Here is a 22,281-nt window from a genome sequence, read left to right on the forward strand (position 1 = left end):
CACTGGCTGCTTCACCCTTGGACTTGTCATGAACACTGTCACTGTAAAAATATTGTATCTATCTTTACTCAGTATGGTGGAGATATTCCCAGGAGCTGAACTGCTGGTGACACTGAATGTGTGTCTTCCGTTGAATGTGTGTCTTCCGTTAGAATGGAATTACACACGTGGACGTTTCCAAGCTGCTCCCACCTTTCGCACTGCCTGCCCGTGCCAACGAATCTATTCTTAGCAATTCTGGTTGCTGGGTGTATCATGGGATCTCATTTGATTTTCAGTTGCATTTTCCTGTGACTAATGAGGTGGGCACTTTTTCATATGTTTATTGGCTGTTTGTGTAGTCTCTTTTGTGAAGTGGCTGTTCAGTTCTCTAGGGTATATTTCTATGGGATTATTGATCTCTTTTATTGATTTGTAGAACTTCTTTATATATTCTGGACATAAGTCCGTGGTGCCATATGGTTTGCAGATTCCTCCTCTCTGTCTGTGGCTTGCTCTTTCACTGTGTTAATGGTATCTTTTGATGGGAGTTCTCAATTATAATAAAGGCCAGTTTTATAAACTTTTCCTTTATTCTCAGTGCTTTTGATCTTCTTTTTAAGAACGCTTTACCCACCCCAAGGTCATGAAGATATCCCTGTATTTTAAAAGCGATTTTATTGTTTTCTTTTCACGTTTATATCTTTAAGCCATTTGGAATTAGTTTTTATAAATGATAGGAAATAAAGTCATTTAATTTCAGGGAAATAGTAGTAAATACACCACAGTGCCTTGCTTCAAAGACCTTGCTTTCTAATGAGAAAAGTGGACAATTGAACAATTAATTGCAATATAGTAGATATTTCTAAGTGATACTGTTAATAAGAAGGGGAAATGGTTATTTTAAAAACTATGCTTTGAGTTTGCATTAACAAGCCTAAGGAAAATACCGTAATTGGTCCATCTGGTGATGAGAGGCCAGGTTTCCTGGCACACGTAATTTAGACATCTTTAGAGAAGCAAAAGCTATATTGCTCTGCATAATAATTAACCAGGCTATGCTGTCTTCCCCCGAGGCAGGTAAATATGGGGAATGGGATATCCTGAAAGAGTAGAATGAGGGTGTTTCAGCAGACGTGGTTCCTGAGCAAGATGGCAGCCACAGATGTGAGGAGAAGGATGGGCATCCAGAAATTGCCCGCGGCAAGAATGGCATTGGGAGTTTTGGGCAAGGATATTCTGTCTTCAGGGCTCCTGACATGGGACTGATGTAGTCTCCTCAGTTATTCTTAAGGCATTAAGTAGGTGTTTTATATCCAAAAGCCTCAGTGGTGTGTTTGTCTAAATTTTCTTCTACCTTCATGAACTCTCTCCTCCATGTGGCTTTTCCCATTTGTTTTGACCACTCTCTTTCTTAAGAGGATTTACACAATGTCCAGTATTCTATGCCTATTTAATACTCACTCAGGAAAGCCACCCACCCACACGATGAAACAACTCCACCGTGTCTGTGACATGAGGGGAAAACACGCAACCTAGCTGAGCGATGCCGCTTCTACCAACAACCCTGGTGGTGCACCCAAAGCTTCCTGGCCGTGGTGATAATGGTGTCATAACAACATCCTGCATTTCTCTGTCATGCCCCTCCCACACCCCGGGCTTCCCTCTTACACCTTCCCCCACACACATCTTCACCACCCCATGCCCTGTTCTGTTCTCAACTGATATGTGTGCTCTCTGCTTGACTGGAAATGCCAGGGATCTCAAGAGAACAACCACACCCTCATAACTGCACACCTAAACCATTTGTAGCTACACATTCGAGCTCCCATCCACCACGCATACACGGTCTATGCCCATTGGGCTCAGCCAGCCAGCCCACTTGTTCCCTGAAGCTCATCCCCCCTTGCCTATTCAAGGATATGGCTCCAAGAATTCATTTTCTCTTCCGTGACATTGCATTTTCTCCCTCTACTCAATTATCCCCACCAGCATGAAAACACGCTATTGTTTCAATCATCCTGAAAAGTGTAGGTCCTCTGCTCATTTTGGAAACAATAGGCAGTTCTCAGTCCTCTAAAAGGGGTGCTTATCCCTCCGTGCCTAAACAGTTCTGCTGCTTCGCTTCAGAACGCACCCTGGTCTGCCGTTTCTTCCCAGAGCCCAGGGAGCTCATCTCCTCTGGCTTCTTTGCTTGTTTCCACTTTTCTTCCAAGCCCCCCATCCCTCTGTATTGTAGCCAGATGGCCTCAAAGTGAAGTCAGGTAGTGGGATCCCCAGCCTCCCGATGGCCTGTTCTTCCTTCTGAGTAAAATGTGTCTCTAACAGTGGCCTACAAGGTACTGGATGGTGGACTCCCTTCATTGCTCTGGCTCCCCTCAGACTTCCCCTGCTTCTCCTGCCCCACACTGTTCCCTGAGCTTCCCATTCTGCCCTTTGGGGTGCTTCTATACTCGTGGCAACACCTGTCCCCTCTGCCCAAACTGCTCCTTCTCCAGATGCAAGGCTCATCTTTCCACCTTTTTCAAGATTTTACAAAAACTTATCTCTTTGACCACAGGGTCTGCCATGAACAATTTATTTAAAATTTCAACCGAGGGGCAGCTGGGTGGCTCAGTCAGTTAAGCGTCTGCCTTCGGCTCAGGTCGTGAACTCAGGATCCTGGGATCGAGCCCCGCATCGGGCTCCCTGCCCTCTCCCTCTGCCTGTCACTCTGCCTACTTGTTTTCTCTCTCTGTGTCAAATAAATAAACAAAAATCTTTTTTAAAAATAAAGGACATGCATTTTTTTTAAAGATTTTATTTATTTATTTAACAGAGAGAGACAGCGAGAGAAGGAACACAAGCAGGGGGAGGAGGAGAGGGAGAAGCAGGCTTCCCACCGAGCAGGGAGCCCGATGCGGGGCTCGATCCCAGGACCCTGAGATCATGACCTGAGCCGAAGGCAGATGCTTAATGACTGAGCCATCCAGGCTCCCCAAAGGACATGCATTTTAAGAAACAAAAACAAAACAAAACAAAACAAAGCAAAACAAATTAAAATAAAATAAAATAATAAAATAAAATAAAATAAAATTGCAACCCAGTCCCTGGCAACCCAGCATTCCAGATTTTCCTTACCTTGCTATGTTCTTTCTGAGCTCTTATGATCTTCTAGCACATCATAAAATTTACTTATCAGTTATGCTTATACTTCATTATAGAGACTATAAGCTTCTTGAAGGTAGACATTGTTGTCTATTTTTTTTTTTTACTAATTTTTTTTCCCCACAAGTTTCTGGAGTGAAGACCAAACCAGTAGGTGTTCAGTAATATCTGTTGAATGAATGTGTGTCCCCGGGCATATGACCCAGAGCACACAGAAGAGGTTCACATTGTTCCATAATAGAAACTCTTTTGTTGTCCACATGATTTAAGAAGTGTCAGCAGTTTTAGTGAGGGGAAATATTAATGCCAGGATCCATGTGTACTCTACTACACCATACGTAGGGACATGAACAAATACATACACATAAACACACATAGTTTTCATCCAACTTAAAAAAAAATCCCATGTTTAAAAGTATCCCTAAGGCAATTCTTAATCTCAGGAAACAAACTGAGTGTTACTGGAGTGGTTGGGGGTGGGAGGGATGGGGTGGCTGAGTGATAGACATTGGGGAGGGTATGTGCTATGGCGAGCGCTGTGAATTGTGTAAGACTGTTGAATCACAGATCTGTACTTCTGAAATAAATAACGCAACATATTTTAAGTAAAAAGAAAAAGAAGAAGATAACAGGAGAGGAAGAATGAAGGGGAGTAAGTCAGAGGGGAAGACGAACCATGAGAGAGGATGGACTCTGAAAAACAAACTGAGGGTTCTAGAGGGGAGGGGGGTAGGGGGATGGGTTAGCCTGGTGATGGGTATTAAAGAGGGCACGTTCTGCATGGAGCACTGGGTGTTATGCACAGACAATGAATCATGGAACACTACACCAAAAACTAATGATGTAATGTATGGTGATTAACATAACAATAAAAAAATTTAAAAAAAGTATCCTTAAGGCTTAGATATAGTGACAGAAAACTTTGATCCTGCTGGATAGCTAAATAAATATTTTTGCTTTTAGAGTATGCATGACTCTTAAAGAATCCTACTTTAATTGGGATAACTTCTGCTTGAAAATGATACATATTTCACTTGACAAAGCGAGGATCATTGTATTTTCCATCAAATCCATTTGGACTCAGAATGAATCCTTACAATATTTTGAAACCTTTCTAAATGGTGTCCAAAGGCCAAAACACTTTAAAAATTTACTGAAGAGCTCTGGGAGAAAACATCTTTGTGGTGACTATGTAGTTTGTGACTTCTTGAGCAATGGGATCTTTCTTCTCGCCCTCTAGTACTTTAACTCTTGTTTTCTCATGATGTTATCTTTTTGAGGGTTTTAATTTTTTTGTATATATCTTCTCTCTGCTGCTAATTATTAAACTTCTTTTTTTAAGATTTTATTTATTTACTTATTTAGTTGACAGAGAGAGAGAGAGAGAGAGAGAGACGGCGAGAGAGGGAACACAAGCAGGGGGAGAGGCAGAGGGAGAAGCAGGCTTCCCGCCAAGCAGGGAGCCCGATGCGGGGCTCAATCCCAGGACCCTGAGATCATGACCTGAGCTGAAGGCAGTTGCTTAACCAACTGAGCCACCCAGGCGCCCCTAAACTTCTTTTTTTTAATGCCAAAAATTCCAGTGATTTTTATGTTGCCAATTATTAAACTTCTTGATAGAAGGATACAAATCACTCAACCGTCCATTCTTATAGCCTATGATAGGCGCTCAATAGATGGATGTGCCCTTATTAATTCATTAAAAACATTGAACTCACATCTATCCATCTGACATCCAAATTTAGCACATCGTGGGACTAAGGTTTAGCTGAGGCTGGTCCACTGACAAACTGTGATCACTTATGGTTGATTTCCAAAGTCATTCTCTGGAAAATCTCTTTGAAAGTGGACCTCAAAGAGGGGATATCGACACATGCCAGATGCCCTGGACAGTTTGCTCCACCCACAAGCCAAGGAGACACACCGAAAGCTCAGGCCAAATAAACAAAGTCCTAGTTATGGGTATACCTAAACTCGATAGGGTCCTTCGTTAGAAGAGAAAAGGAGAGCATAGCAAATAATTTTATTAAGGCTGACATGAAAAAATCCTGGAATCTTAAAAGCAGTGAGGTAGGTGACAATTTTTCCTTTCACTTTTGATCTTAAAAGGGGCTAGACTGTTGAAGAAAGTACTAGGTTCTTAGTGTTACCATAAAATGTGGGTGGAAATCGTTTATCACTGTAGGTTAGCGTGCATGTGCCTGTGTGTGCATCTGCGCCCTGCTGGGTGTGACTTTGTGTTTGTGTCTCTATCTTTCTGGGTAAGTCTGTGGGTTTCTGTGTGTCTGTGTCTTTGTGTTGCTGTTTGTGTGTCTGCGTTGGTCTCAGGGTTTGCATATGTATCCGTGTGTGTTGTGTCTGTGTGTGCATTTATGTGTGTCTGCATGTGTCTTTGTTTCTGTGCATGCATTTACTTGAGGCAGACCATTTTAGTTTGTTAAGTTGCAGAGACTCCTGCATTTTTCCTTTCACAGTGGCTGCAAATTTTAACTAAGATCTAATTTTATTGTTGAAAGTGAAACTGTTCTACTAGTATCTGATACTTGGTGTTAGCTATTCTCGTTCTTGGAATAATTTAAAATTCCTCTAACAGTACAAACTTAAGCTGAATTTTTTTTTGAGGAACTCAAACATGCAGAATTGAGATCTGAAATCTGCTGGTTTGTACAGATTAGACCCTAAAATAGGAAGTTAGGGTTTTCGTTGCTTTAATGGAAGGGAAATGACTCATATCAATGCTAGTATGTAATAGACATCCTAAATTTAGCTTTCCTTTTAGTGTAAAACCTAACATTGATAGAGCTACATGAAACGTTATTACACTAAACTGCAATTTTCTTGTTCCTTTCTTCTGTCAGTCAATTATCACATCTTTCACTAAGTACTGTTAAGACATGTTTCATATATAAAATAAAGTCTTGTAAAATCTGAGTTGGATTCATTGAGCATGCTGATGTAAGAAATGTTGTACATTCAACTAAGTAAGAACAAAGTGTTCTCGAGTCCATTGAATTTGGACACAAAACATAAAGAACTTCGGGATAATATTATAAATGAACATACATCCTTTGACCCTTTTAGAAATGAATAGAGACGTATACAACAGAAGGTGTGTCAGAAGTACAATTATTTTTATACTCTGAATCTCTTTACTTATTGTTATGTGCTAGAAAATCATAAAGCACACTTAATACTTCATCAAAATAAGCCTCAGTGTAAAAATTAAAATAAGTATTCTTACTGGAAACTAAAGAAAGGAAACATGAACGATTTCATGTTTGTGTATATAGAGAGAGCATTTTAAAATTCCTTACTCATCTGCACTAAATGTCCACTAATTATTCCTGACATTTATCTGGAGGTGCCTTCACAGAGTACGCCTGAGGAACAAAGACTAAGAAAATAGCAGACTGCGTACATCAGGCAGTTTTGTTGCCCTGTGAGGTAGTTTAATTAACCCAAACATAACCATATTCCCTGACTTGCAATGGTTCAACTTAGAATTTTTCAACTTTACGGTGGTGCAAAAGAGACACACATTCAGTAGGAACTGTACTTGGATGTGGATCTTGTCCCAGGCTAGTGACACGCGGTCGGATCCGCTTTCGTGATGCTGGGTGGTGAGCTGCATCCAGTCAGCCGGCCGATCCCACCGTTCTGTTCTTCACTCACGTGGCCGTCCCCAGGAGCGACGCGAGACACTCAACGCCTGATTATCCAACAGGATTCCTGCAAGAGGACTCGGCCCACCTGGAGGCTGACGGGAGTGTTGTGGGCGTGTTTAAGGTGGGCTGGGCTAAGTAAGAGATGATGTGCGGTAGGTTAGGTATATAGAATGCATTTTTGACTTGTGATATTTTCAACTTACGATCAGTTTATCAGGACATAACCCCATGGTAAGTTGAGGAACATCTGTATACCAGGAATTCTGAGGACAGCGTTTGACAGGCAAGTGGCTTTTAGGCACCTTTGTGATACTAGTTTTTTTACAAAATGCAATTGCCAGAAACTTACACCTGAGAGCAGAAAGTAAATTCACTTTAAGAAGCAAAATTATTACTTGGAAAATTGTCCCTGAGTGATAATTATTTGCCCTCTCCAGAGGTCTTAATTGGTTTAAGTAAAAGCACCACTGGGTATACTTTCCTAAAAAGTCTGTAATTAATTGAAACTTCAAATCAGTTAATATAATCCCAGACCTGCGATGCTGAAAGGGGCTATGGACAGGCTCTCTGTGCAGGGTGGGGAAACGAAATCATTAAGGCCATAACCTGCTCAGATCCACTCAGGTAATTTTGCAGAAGAGCTGAGATTGGCATTCACACCATCTCTCTCCCAAAATAACTCTTTTTCTCTTTATTATTCAAATTGCTTTGTAGAGCTCCTCTGAAACTATATATAATATGGGGGGGGTGGGGTGGGGTTGTAAAATAACAAGATTTCCAAAAGTTAAAGGAAGGGAAAAATGCTCCCTGCCTTTGGTTGAATTTCAGTGGGAAGAATCACCCCACCCTGGGATTGCTGGCAATGGTATTAGTCACAGGCATGCTCTGGGCCACCTCCCCATAGAAGAGCCCCTTCTCCTTCATGTTTTCTCACTGAGACTGTGCAGAAAATTAACTTCAAAAACTATGGGCTTGCCAATGTTGAAGGATTGGGGGGTTGTTTTTTGAGGGTTTTCGATGAAAAATCATAAAATTTTAGACTTCCAATTAGTAGACATGCCATTTCTCTGATTTTGAAGGAATCCTCAAGGAATCTGAATAGCAGTGGATTGCAACAAAACATTTCAGACTATTGACATCATATTACTGCATTTGGCTGAAGTTTTTAGTCTGTAATGCAATATAAGGACAGGAATTGGGAGCCATTTATCTGACAGTTTATTAGTTTGCTCCTGCTGCGTAACAAGTGACCACACAAAGAGCTGCGTGAAAAACAAAACACATTCTTCTCTCCCAATGTCAGGAGTCCACTCACCGCTTAGCTAGGTTCTCTGCTCAGAGTTCCACAATATCGCTACCAAGGTCTCAGCCAGACTGTTTTCACCTCAGTTCTCAACCAGGGAAGAATCCACTCCTGAGACTATCCGGTGTGATGGTTAATTTCACGTGTCAACCTGACTGGGTTAAGGGAGGCCCAGATAGTTGGTGTGTCCATAAAGGTATTTGTGGAAAAGATGAGCATTGGAATCCATAGACTGAGTTGAGGAGATGGCCCTTCCTGATGTGCCCAGATCTCATTCAATCCACTGAGGGCCCAAATGGAACAAAAAGGCAGAGGAAGAGCAAATTTGTACTCTCTCCCCTTGAGCTAGGACAAGACATCCATCTTCTCCTGCCCCCAGACATCAGAACTCCTGGTTCTCAGGTCTTTGGACTCGGGGACTTACATCACTGCAACCCCACCACCCTAGTCATCAGGCTTTGGGCCTCAGACTGGAATTACACTATTGGTTTATCCTGATTTTTCTGAGTTGGACTGAATTATAACCCTGGCTCCTCTGGCTTCCCAGCTACAGATGGCAGACTGTGGTACTTCTTGTCCTCCAAAACCCTATGAGCCAATTCCCATAATAAATCTTCCCTAATATTTCTATATATCCTATTGGTTCTTTCTCCAGAGAAACCTGACTAATCCATTCAAGTTGTTGGTAGAATTCATTTCTTTTGTGGCTGTATGACTGGGTGACCTCCAGTTTCTAATCTGATGTCAGCCAGAGGTAACCCTCAAGGCCTAGAGATGACTGCCCATGTGCCCTGCCCTATGGTGCTCTTCGCAGGAGCCAAAACTTGGCAGCTCACTTCTCCAAGACTAGTAGGACAGTCTCTCTCCAGCCTAAGACCAAGTCCTATATAGCATAGCAGTGATCATGGGAGTAACCATCCCACCCTCTTTGCCGTACAAGTTAACCTCATCGAGACAGTGGCATTCCATCATTTTGTTGTGCTGTATTGGTTAGAAACAGATCACAGGTCCCACCCATACTCAGTGGGAGGGTATCACTCAGGGCGTCACTCACTGGGGTCACTAACAGTTTGTTACTTAATGCTAAGAACATTGGGTTCTTGAGGGTTTTTGAGCCCTCACAACTCAGGTCTGCAATTGAATTTTGCCTTTAGATCATTTAGCATTGAAATCAAAGTGCCAAAATAAATGTTTTATGTGTTCCATTCAGATTCTATGATATTTACTTTCTGATTCATAATCAAGCTATTTCCTTATTGGATTATTATTATCTTGTTATAGTCAACCAGTTTGACAGTGCGCTCACTTGTATTTTTTTTCCTTTGTGAAGAAAACTGTTCCAAAAGTAACAATAAATACAGGGAATTACCCCTAAGTGGTGGTAGCACACTGGGTTACTGATTTGTTTCTCCTTCTTATGCATGGAGAGAATTTTACTTTGGTAGCCAATGCCTTTAGGGAAGGCTTCTTCTTTTTTTTTAAGATTTTATTTATTTATTTGACAGAGAGAGAAACAGTGAGAGAGGGAACATAAGCAGGGGGAGTGGGAGAGGGAGAAGCAGGCTTCCCGCAGAGCAGAGAGCCCGGTGTGGGACTCGATCCCAGGACCCTGGGATCATGACCTGAGCCAAAGGCAGACACTTAAATACTGAGTGACCCAGGTGTCCCTAAGGAAGGCTTCTCAATCAGTGAAAACAAACTTGCCTTTGGTGATAGTTGTTCCAGTGACATGTGGCTGCAGGATTTACCCTTTGAGCAAAACTTTGTGATCCAAAGCAGTAGATCCGTATTATGTTCTTCAAAGTACTGGAAGTGCACTGTGGGTGAAGGGGGATTACAGGTCAGGGATGGGAAAGGTGTCAGAATCAAAAGGTATTGTGAAATGGTATTAACAACAACAACAAAAAAATAAGATTCCATTACACACCTATTAAAAAGGCCAAAACCCAGAACACTGACAACATCGAATGCTGGCAAGGATGTGGAGCAATAGGAACTCTGATTCATTGGTGGTGGGAATGCAAAATGGTGCAGGCACTTTGGAACTGTTTGGCAGTTTCTTACAAACAAAACATATTCTTACCATATGAGCCAGCAATCAACCCAAAGGAGTTGAAAACCTAGGTTGACACAAAAACTGGCACTTGGATATTTATAGCAACCTTATTCATAATTGCCAGACTTGGAAGCAACCAAGATGCCCTCCAATGGGTGGATGGATAAATAAACTGTGGTCCATCCAGACAATGGGATATTATTCAGCGCTAAAAAGAAATGAGCTATCAAGCCATGAAGAGATGTGGAGGGATCTTAAATGCTTATTACTAAGTGGAAGAAGGCAATCTGAAAAGTCTCCATACTGTATTCCAACTCTATGACATGCTGGAAAAGGCAGAACTATGGAGACAGTGATTCCTGGGAGAAAGGGGAGATGAGGAAGGATGAATAGATAGAGTACAGAGGATTTTTAGAGCAGTGAAAATACTGTGTCCTACCATAATGGTGGATACACATCACTCTGCATTTACGCAAGGCCATAGGGGGCCCACCACCAAGAGTGACCCCAAATGTGAACTGTGGACTTTAGGTGACAATGATGTCTCAGTGTGGGTCCATCAGTTATTACAAATGTACCTCTCTGTATCTCTCTGGTGGGGGACGCCAATAAAGGGGGAAGCTGGGAAGCCCATGTACCTTCTTCTCACTTTTATTTTAAACCTATAACTGTTCTAAAAAACTAAAGTCTTTTAATAAAAGCAAAAAGCAAAGCATGTCTTTCTGTCAAGGCTCCTCAATGACTTCAAAATGCTGGTGTGCTTTATGAAATCTTCAAAGAAGTGGATATAGCTGTCCATATTGATGAAAATTTTTTGAACAAAACAATTATGTGACACACTTATTAATACTCAGGGGATAATCTTCTGTATAGCCTTTGCCTATAAAATGTTGGTCTAGAAAATTTAGAACTCCCTCAGGAAAATCCTTTAGAGAGCTGGCTGGCAAGATCTCTACCCAAATGTCTGTCACTTTTTGTGATGCTGGTTATGTGTATTATTTATCATAAATTCTAAATTAGAAAGTGGCTGTAAATATTAACAGGGCACCCAAGTCTATTGAGCCTTAGGATTTGTAACAAGTATTGATGTGTCGGACTTCACAGTGCATCAGCAGTGACTGGATGGTCTAAGACGTTGTCAGCCCCCTTTTCTGTTTTGTTGAGTCTGAACCAGGAAGCTGACGTCCCTTCCCCTAAAATTAATGGCTTCTTATTTGCATAATGGCCTCCTTGTGTTCACTTTACACAGGCAGTTAATTATGTCAGAATACCTCAAATACAGGGTTTATCTATTGGGTTAATAATACTCTGACGGGAACCATGAATTTCCCCTCTGATGTCCCTTGCTAATGACCATGGTTTGTACATTGTGGAACCGAGCATGTGGAGTATTTCTGTGTAGATTTTAGAAGACAAAGTACCATGGCATATCATAACATAAAATCTTAAAAGTCGATTCTTTGATTTGACTTGGAGCAGGATAATCTGCATTAGGAAAAATCCCCAGCTTGTCAGTAAACTCCAAATAACAATGGGCTTGGGATAAATAAGGTAGAAGTTTATCCCTCTTTCCCTTATGTAGGTCTGGAAGTGGAGAGTCCAGAGTTGTGTTGACAAGCTTGCCCCACCAAATCGCAGAAGCTTGCAGCCTTCTGTTCCACCTTCCCCAGGATATGGGCCAAACCATCACTGCTCAAGGTGGTGGTCTCTGCCTTCTAGGCAGCCAGAGGGGAGCAGAAAACAGAGAACAAAGTGTTCACTATGATTGTCTCTTACTTTAAGAAAGCCTAGCTCCAAGGTGCTTCCAGTACTCTGTTGCTGCTTAACAAAGTACCACAATTTAACAGTCAAAGCAACACCAACTTATCAGCTCCTGGTGACGGGAGTCTGGCCTGGCATGGCTGGGTCTTCTGCTCAGGGTCCCACAAAGCTAAAATCAAGATGTCAGGCAGGCTGTATTCTCACTTAGAGCTCAAGGTCCTGTTCTAAGCTCATTCAAGTTGTTGGCACAATTCAGTTTTTGCAATTGTGGGACTGAGGTCCACCTTTCCTTGCTGGCTGTCCCCTGGTGGTTCCTCGCGTCAGCTAGATGCCCCCCACCCCACATTCCTGCCAGGTATCTCTCTCCATCTTCAAAGCCAGCCATGAAAAATTTCCCATTCAGGTTTTGTCCCGCTTCAAATCTTTACTGGGAGGACTCTAGTCCCTTTAAGGGTTGGCTTGACTAGGTCAGGTTCCCCCAGGATAATGTCCCTCTCTTAAAACCAAATATGCCATATAAATAACCTAACCATGGGAGTGATACCCCATCATTTTTACAACCTTGGGGGTCATGTGGAGCTGGTATGCCAACCAGGGTGGTCTTGGGGCCACCTTAGAATTCTGCCTACCATTAGTACTCTTTATCCTGGGTGGTTTAAAAGCTGGGACCCAGATTTTTTGAAGAATCTGCAGCCTCTGCCAGAGAGATTATTCCTGTGCCTGGTTTCATTCATCATTAGTGCTTAAGAGAAACGGCAGAGATCTCTGCTATACTCAGTTAAAATTTTCATTAAAAAAAAGAAGAAGAAGAAGAGGAAGAGGCCAAGAAACATGGTCTTCCACTAATCACGGAGTTGTCTTTCCCAGCACCAGTGAGGCTTAGGCGACCACTTGACTCGACCTCTATCCTGCAGCAGTCTCCTCCTCAAAAAGACTCTGATCCTTGGTCACCAGTCCGTTCTCTTCCACTGTACTTTAATGTAAAGCCACATTCTTATATGCCATACCGACTACACCTCAGTGAGGAAACGTAAGGATTTCACACACGCTAGACAAGGAAGTCCTGTGATCCTTTCTGAGAGAATAGTCACAATTCCATAGAAGATTGTATTCCCCAAAGATGGCCACACTTTCTTCTATTCCATGTCTTCCTTGTATCGTGTGACTTCAGCAGCTCCCCTCCTGATGAAAGGTGGAGGCTATTTCTGTCCCTGCCTCTGGATGGACCTTAGTAACAAGTGATACACTAGCTTCCAGGGTGGAAGAGGCCACACCACTCTGCCGAGGTCTCTGGGCACCCTCACCTTTGGAGCGCTGGCCACCATGTTGGACATCCCACTGCAGAAGGCTGCCACGTGGTCAGGGGGCCCAAGCTAACACCTGTGAGGGACCAGGCGGAGAGGTTCTGAGGCCCACGAAGGCAGAGCGATGCCCAGAGCTCCCTGCAGGCCAGCCTAGCCATGCTCTCACGGCAGACACGTGGGATCACATGCCAGACAAGCCCTACCCAACCTTCGGGGCCCAGGAGGCACTGACTGGAACATTCCTCTGGTCAGAATTGACTTAGTGACTTCTCTAGATGTGATATAGATCCCAAGCATGCATACTGCAAGCAGTCTCAAAAAAAATACAGGGTGCGTTTGCTATTTTAGTCAAAGACATGCTGGGGATGTGAACTGAGGAAGATACATTCATATTTAACAATATCAACTCTGTGTGGTGAGAAGGTTATTGCTACAATGTCAGGTAAATGTATAAATAAATTTTGTGTATTTGAGAAATATTTAAGTGATTTTGAAGTGTGACATAAGTATAAACAATTGTGAAAACCAGGGTGAGGATCATATAAAACTTCAGTAAGTCATAAAATAAATAAAACTTTAATAAATCTCTGTTTGGGGGCATTTTTGAGACATGCTTATATACATTTGTTGTTTTTTTTCCAGTTTATTATTCCTCCAGAGTTTTTGGGTCATAAATAAATAACTCACATTTGTTTGCAGAGGAAAGCACTCAGCCTCTTACCCTTTGACGAGTTTCTCTTTTAGGATATTTTTTAATGAGGTGGAATTTTTGCTATTAGTATCTTCTGAGTGGCAGTCAGAGAACACAGAGTTCTCCTGGATATTGATACTTTACACTAACGTGAGTGTGAACATGAACGAGGCAGATCTCCCTTGTGTACGTGGATGGCTTTCTCAGGACGGTTTGATGAGCTTGGGATTCCATTCTTGGCAATGTCTGCCCAGCGGATAGGCTTTCATCTAAAATGACATATAAAAAGATGAAAGATACTGTTCTTAAAGTCTAGTTTTAGCAGCCTTTGAATTGACCTTACACATATGACTCATGACAAAATGTTACCCCTTTTTAAATTCTGTGTGTGCTCATATCATTCACTTTAAACACAGACAGGCTCTAAGATCCCAGCCCTCTCTGCCGGGAAATGGAATGTCAGCTGGATTCCACATGTATTTCTTTTACAAAGTCCCCTACTAAATGCAAACATCTACTTCCTTTTTGATTCATAGGCTTTAAAGCTATGGGGAATCAAGCTCTGCAGCATCGTTAAAGGCACAGGAAGAGAGAAAGGGGGAGGAGTTAGGGAGGGAGAGGGGGAAACTGAGGCTGGAGATTGCTGCAGGAGCCAGAGGGATCACACTAGGACAGCACCCTGGAGGCTAACAGGATGCCATCACCTTTTGCTTCTGTCACTCTACCAGAAAAGCTGACAATGCTCTTCACAGAATGTATTCCAGTCCTTGCAAATATACTTCTCAATGATTTGTATTCCTATTTCAACATAGGGGAATATCATTCTTTTAGACTAATTGAATAACTAGGAAAATATTGATTAAATAAAATTTCTGAAATTGAATGTGTTTAGACTTATTTTGTTATTTTTAATATTTGAAAATAGGAAGACAGTAACATTTTTCAGTAAAATCCTCTCTAGTGTTATTATTATATGTAAATGAAGTGTATTATATATGTAAATTATATAACATATAAAAATACATACGTAAATTGTCATCCCTTAATTATTGATAAATATAAATGATGCTTTTAAAGAATTAGAAGATGATTTCTTTTACAGAGTTAAGTGCTTTCTTTGTATTTCTGTGGTTTAAATTATCTGCAAAAACTTATTTGGGTAACCAGGGTAAAGAGGATTAACACTGGTTGAAACTTCTCTCTAGGGACATTGAATATATTGTCTCAATTACTTTCAACAATGAACAAATTTAAATATGAGGTTCAAAGAGGTTGAGTAATCTGCCCAGTGTCATGAGGGCACAGTGGTGGGGTAGCTGAATGGTGATCGCAGACTCGTGTGACCCCCGCCTGGCTCCCTTCCTGAGCTTTCCTAGTAGAGTTAGCACACCTGCTCGGTCAGTAAGAGCTCGTTTCCAGCATGATGGGTGTGTTTTGGGTTCAAGACCTGCCTGCTTTGGGTTCTAACTACCCCTTGCCCTCTGCCCCCTGCTCCCAGCACCATCAAGTACAAACACATCTTCTCTCAGACAGAGTGCGTGGGGATTATGCCATCCTGTGAACTACCAAATCTGTGACACTTTAAAGAGAATATTAACAGCAACAAAATCAGGAAGTCCTCAGTTTCATAAATACCTAACGACCAGGCTGCATCTTACTTTGATATGTGGAATCTGACTGTTGCATGGATTTTATGGTACATGGGATTTATGGTAAATTAATTTTCTTTCTCTCTCTCTTCCTCTGCCCCTCCCTTCCTCCTTCCCTCCCTCACTTCCTTCCTTCTCCTTTGACAAAAGCAATATATCCCTTCATGTGATCAGTAATTTCATACTATTTATTTCAGGGGTTTCACTTGAACCTTTTTCTCTGGAGCCTTCTGATTCCCTACCTTAATAGATGCGATTGCTTTCATTTTCAGGCAGACACAGAATTTCTTAAATCCAATTTACTCTTCATTTTTGGGTGTTTTGGCTGGTTGGTTTTGCAGCTGATTCTCTCCAGGTTGGGGGGTGGCGGGGGTGTACCAGAAGCTACCTGCTGGCGGCATGCAGGCAAACCTGGTTTGTTGGACTGGGGTTTCATGGTGTTTTCCTAATCTCATCTACTTAGGTGGGTCCTGTCCTCCTTCAGTTTCCTTCCCATCGGATTCTTAGCATCTTGCGCCTGACCAGGTTCATTTTTCAGTGTTGTTGCTGTGGGCATTTCCATTTACAATCCCAGGAGAAGTACATTATTTCTTGCCATTTGAACCGACCGACATTGTTATGACCGGCTCTAGGTTCAAAGTGATCTACCTGCATAACTGAATCCTGGAGCTCCCTCACCATGCTCACAAGCATCCGGAAACTGGTGCCAGGCTGTTTTCCTCCCATGTGGTGCGCGTTTCACCCTCGGCCTCCATGGGCTTCTCAGACACACTCTTCACTCTCCATGTGCTCTCACCTCAAGAAGCTGTGTCGACCTGCCCAGCTATTTCATTGTCTAATCTGCCCAATTTAATCTGAAGATCCATGTCATTCTTCAGTGCTAGCAAATTCTACTCTATTTCATTAGATTTTCCCCTCCATCCCTGGGGTCTTCTTCTTGGAGCTGGATTCATATGGACTCATGGATTGACCTGCTGTTCTCATCTCATGTATTTCTTATTTGTTTTCTTTATCTCTTTGTCCAAAATCTGGGAGATTTCTTTATTTCTTCAACCCCTTCAATAGAATTCTATTTTTCTATTTCTGCAATACATTCTATTAGAAATTCCAAAAATTTGAACAGAAACCGTTTCCAGACCAACGTGTAAGCAGCTTAGAAGTTGTCATTGTGTTACCCACACAACAACAAAAACAAAAAGCTAACCAACCAGAGAATCAACAACTCTTCCTAGAAAGGTCAGAGAACTGAGGTTACAGGTCAAACTACAGACCTGACAGACGAAGAAACAGACAGGTAGATACAGAAAATCACAATTTATGGGGCAGAAATCCACAAGCAGAAACTTCCTCAGAAACCAGAATCAACTATTGCTTTTAAATAAAAATAAATCCAAGGGGGTTTGTTTTTCCTTTTGGAATTTTTAAATCCCATTAAACTATAGCGTGTTCTTCCTTCAGTCTCATTATCTCCTTGAGTCTTTCTTAGGATACTAATTGGAGATTATTTTAAATTTATTCTGTCTCCTTTTATATTATATATATATGTATACATATACATATATATATAATATTTTCTACTATCTGTAACAATATCCACTCACCCCGGAAATTTTGAGAGGGTTGGCTGTACTGATGTTCTTCTGTCATCTGATGAGCCTTGGCTATCCGCTCGTGTTTATCGATGAAGGACCAGGTCAACCATAGAGCAGAGTGTCTTCTACAAACATGGCAGTCTGTTTCTACAACGGTCCTCCCCTTGAGTAGGTAGGTGGGCTATAAACTCTGCTCCCCTGGGGAAGCTCAGGTGATTGGAGAGTCTCAGCAGAGGGCGCCCATGTGAGGAGCAAGAGGGAAGTCTAGGCCCTCTCATCCACCCTACACAGAGTAAGAAAGGCTGGACTCTGGGCTTCAATACCAGGTGACCGCCCTCAACTCTCCCGTGTTTCATTGACATGCAGCACCTTTTACCTGGAGAAAAGTGCCACTCCCAGAGCGCTGTGTGTGTGTGTGTGTGTGTGTGTGTGTGTGTGTAATGCAACGCCTCTTTTGACAGTTTTACATTTAACCGTGGTGATCTCTGTCCCTCTCACTTCTAATGCTTTTATGCAACAGAAGTGTCACTTCAGGGACACTTCAGAAGGGAGGCGTTTGTCCCTCCCCTAATGTGATTTCCTATCCGTGTTCCAGGCTGGGGTGAGCTCTGATTTATTTGTAAATGGTTCTAAATGTTTTTCATGTTCTAGATAGTTATCAATATTTCTGATTGGCTGCTGGCAGTCCCTCCTTCCTCTCCAGATTTATTTGGATGGACTTTTTTGTACTTCTTTACTGTGACTTAAGTGAGGTTTCAGGAAGGAGAGGAAGTCCTCACGTGTGCTCTGTCTGCTACCTTGAACTTAAAGACAGGCACAACCTCCCCACAAGCATCTGCATTAAACATCTCCTGCCACCCTTAATGAGAAACAATGTCCCATTGAATACCTGCTCCATCACCTATTACCTACTGTCTGATTTTGTATATGTATCATCTCAGTGTTTACACTTGAAAACATGATACAATGAATATTATTTGTACATGTAGCTTTTGCCTTCACTTAAATTATTTTCTTTGGATCAATTCCCAGAAATAAGGTTACTAAAGTCAAAGGAGAAATTTATTTTTATGACTCAGATGCTTTTTCAAAGGAGTTACGCCAACTTACAATGACACCAACAGTAAATGAGAATAATAGGTGCAGTGCACTATTCACCTCTGGTCACTAATATGATGTTAAATATTTACTTTCCTGTGACTTTTAATTTTTTTATTTCTTAATTAGTTCATTAAGTCTCTATTATCTTGCCTCATTTATTAGCAAAACAAATGGTTTAGATGAAGTAATCTTTTTGATTTTTTTAAAAATGAAAGCACAGACTTTATTCAGATTCTTCTGATTTTAATGTACCAACTTTTAGCAGATAAGTTAAATGAAATTAATTCCCACATTTTACTCAATAATTTTGCCTTTCTTTACTTCTCAGACCAATCCCATAAGTCATTCAGAGTGATTTACTATCTACCTTCAGTGCTCCATCTCTGCTAGAAATATATTACCTTTGACCTAAGTAACACGTTTTTCTCTTTGCCTGCATAAATACAATGCAACAGACACAAAGACAAACAAATTGGTCTTAATAGTTAACAAATTCCTTTAAAACTAAGTATTATGGTGCCTACCAACTATTATCTGAGACCAAAAAGTAAATGATTAAACAAGGCTCTTCTTCCGGTGTTATGTGCAAATGTTACATGCAATTTTCAAGACAAATTTGTAATGCAGATATTATTGCTTATCAGCTAGATTTTTCTTAACAGCGGACTGGAAGCAGCGAACTAGAAAATCCATTTGAGATTAAAGTAATTGTGGTAGGAGGACCCTTGGAATGAAAAGTGAGGATGGTTTTTCGCTAGTCAAAGGAGGGCCAAACAGAGAAAAAATTGAAATCATGTTGTACAGATAAAAAACAAAACAAAACAGGAAAACCTGGCTTTTAAATAATGATCTATTGGATCATCAAAGAAGTTTAAAATCTGTCCAAGACCCACTTAGAGAAAAGTGTATCTAACATATTTTAGAAAATCATAAAGTGGTGAATGGGGAAAATATTTGTTCGACATAGTTATATGTCAAGGAAAAACTCTTCATAAGAAGTAAATTGTGTTTGGGGCACCTGGGTGGCTTAGTCAGTTAAATGTCTGCCTTCGGCTCAGGTCATGATCTCAGGGTGCTGGGATTGAGTCCCCGCGGGCGGAGCAGGGAAGAGTCTGCTTCTCCCTCTCCCTCTGCTGCTCCCCCTGCTTGTGCTTTCTCGCTCTTTCTCTGTCAAATAAGTATATAAAATCTTAAAAAAAATAAGAAGTAAACTGTGTTTAAAAATTTCAAATTATGAAGTTAAAATTTTGAAAAGTCTGTGCTTCTTTGCCAAAAGACAAGCACATGGAGGCTCAGTGTTGCCTGGAATCCCATCCACAAGTGTCTGTTGACACATTTGGTGGGAGCTGACCCACATATACAGCACAAACATATGGAATAATTAGAAAGTAAAATAGCATATCATGAGCTATGAATATTGAATATAAGCAATCAGAAAATAAGGTACTAATTATATATTATTGAAAATATAAATAAAAAGAATCTAGAGAGCTGTTATGGACTGAAAGTCTGTGTCCCCCAGAACTCATATGTTGAGATCCTAAGCTCCAGGGTGACCGTGTTAGGAAATGGGGTCTTCCAAAGATGATGAGTTCATGAGGGTGGAGCCCCAGGAGGGATCAGTGTCCTTATAAGAAGAGAGCCCAGACAGCTTGCTTCCTTCTCTGCTCTAGGCCATGTGAGAACACAAGAAGACAGTGTCTATGAACCAGGACACAGGTCTGCACCAGACAGCAAGTCTGCAGACCCCTCAATCTTAGACTTCCAGCCTCCAGAACTGTGAGAAATTAATTCCCATTGTTAAAGCTGCTTAGTCTGTGGTGTTCTGTTTTGGCAGCCCAAAGTGACAAAGACATGAGCTGAGAGCTAAATATTGACTCAAAGCAACGGGAAGAAATTTACAGAGGATGGGAGTTAGTATCTTAAGATCCCTGCCTTGATTTGCATGTTACTGCATTTCATTTTCCTAACCTAGATTTTAATTCAATTAACTAGAAAATACTAACCATATGATTTCAGCTTCGAGTGAGGAATGATCTATGAAGGTGATTCAGGATGCACCCTGTCCCATAAAAATACACATTTTGCTGGTTAACATCTTTAAAATGTCTGCTTTGCTACAGACATGCTGATCAGTGCATTCCCAAGCACATCAGCACTAATATAAAGATCCCATCCATTTTGTATGAATATGGAAACTATGCAAGTGAAAATTATGAATTTAAAAATCTTATCATTGTGTCATGTTGAAACAGAATATTTACACATTGATGAAGCCAGGAACAAGAACAAAATTAAATCTTATTCCAATGTATTCACCCATAACCTAAATCTGATAGAAGTTAGGAAAAATTCTGTGCTGAAACCCCAGCTCCGCAAAGACTCCCATAAAATCAAAGGCGATGACTCACAAGTCTGGGGCTACTGATGAGCCCGAGTCAGACTACATCACTAGGGCTCAGGAGGGGCTGCTACGTGTGAATGAGAACCAGCAGGCCTCCAGTATAGTTCCAACAGCTGCCGGCACCTTCCTCGCCACGCCGGCTGTCCTCTCACGAGAAACAATAACAGTCGTGCTTCCCATCAGACTTATTTTCTAGAAAAAGAGGGAAAAAGGAAGGGAAAGAGCTCTTGATTCTGCTTGAATAGAAACACACCTGCATCCTGTCCTAACGGTGTTGGAGGCCAACAAGTAATTGGCTAAACAAAGCCTACTTCTGGGCATGGTGCACAAACAGCACACGTGATTTCCAAGATAATCTTATAGGGCAGGTACTGTTATTGTACTGTTTTTCAGATGAGCAAAACGAGAGCCGGAGAGTTTAAACGATTTGTTCAAGGTAACACACCTGATAAATGAGAGAGGGGATGTAAACCAGGTCCGCAGTTTCAAAGCCAGTGTTCTTCACTGTGAAGCCATATTGCTTCCCTAATGTGTTCGGAAATGTCTATGTTAGCCAGTCAAGTTACCTCTTGTTAACAGTTCAATAATTGATGAAAATTAAGTTCTCCAAGGACAAAAGAGATTTTATGGCAGAAGAGACTTTTCTATCCTTAGCATGTTTGTCTAGCAGTGCTAACAAAAGCTTGCTTAGTCTAATGCTTCTTGGGGATATATGCTAACAGGATGGTGTTCTCTCTTTCACTAAACACAGAGATTGTACATTTAAAACTAACATAAAATCTGCAATTATGCTTCTGGACTGGCGTTTCCTCTGGCCCCAGACAGAGCAGGAAAACCCTGCTGGAACACGGGACGTTGAAAGGAAGTAAGACAGTGTCCCTGGGTGCCAGAACGCTCTGCCATCTAGCTCACAGCTGTTCCTTTGCAAAGCAGTTCTCAACGCTGAGGACGTACTCACTGGAGAGAACAGCGCGGCTCACGCAGTTCCCAACTGTGCCCCAGATGAGTGAAATTGTCATCACATCGAAGCTACAAATTGAAATCTCATAAAACAATCAACATGGATGTGTCAGCCACACGAGGGGATCATGTCCATGTGCACGTATTTCAAAATCCTCACCATTTTCCCCCAACCTGAAAAGCAAAGTTTCAAGGTATCATTCAGTGCTTCCTTTCGAAGTTTGTGAACACGAATGTGCATTTTATTGTTTTCTTACCAGAAAAGTCTTGAATTACCCCCTTATCTGAAAATGACCCAGATGAAAAGGTCCTGAAAGGAAATTTTCACAGTACACCAACGTTATTCGTTTAACAATTAAATGACTAAAGATGTTTATTTAGCTCTTGCTGAGTCAATCCTTTAGGGAAGAATATATGCCTAAGTATTACCAAATTCTCCACCATCTTTGTCAATCTACCTAAAGTCAACCCTCAGCTTCTGGGTCTAATTCCACTTCCACTTCTGCATGAAGCTTTCGCTGTGGCAACAGACCCATAATGATCTGTCTTTTCTTGGAGACCCAAATATGCTTCTTGGCCCTATATAATGTTTTGGATACCATTCCTATGTTTTCTAATCAACTTTAAGCTTCATTTTAAAAATAACATTGCACTGCTATTGCACTTACT

Source organism: Eumetopias jubatus, unplaced genomic scaffold (genome assembly GCF_037043125.1).
Source record: "Eumetopias jubatus isolate StellerSeaLion01/CBP00866 unplaced genomic scaffold, mEumJub1_p1.0 scaffold_8, whole genome shotgun sequence".
NCBI lineage: Eukaryota > Metazoa > Chordata > Mammalia > Carnivora > Otariidae > Eumetopias > Eumetopias jubatus.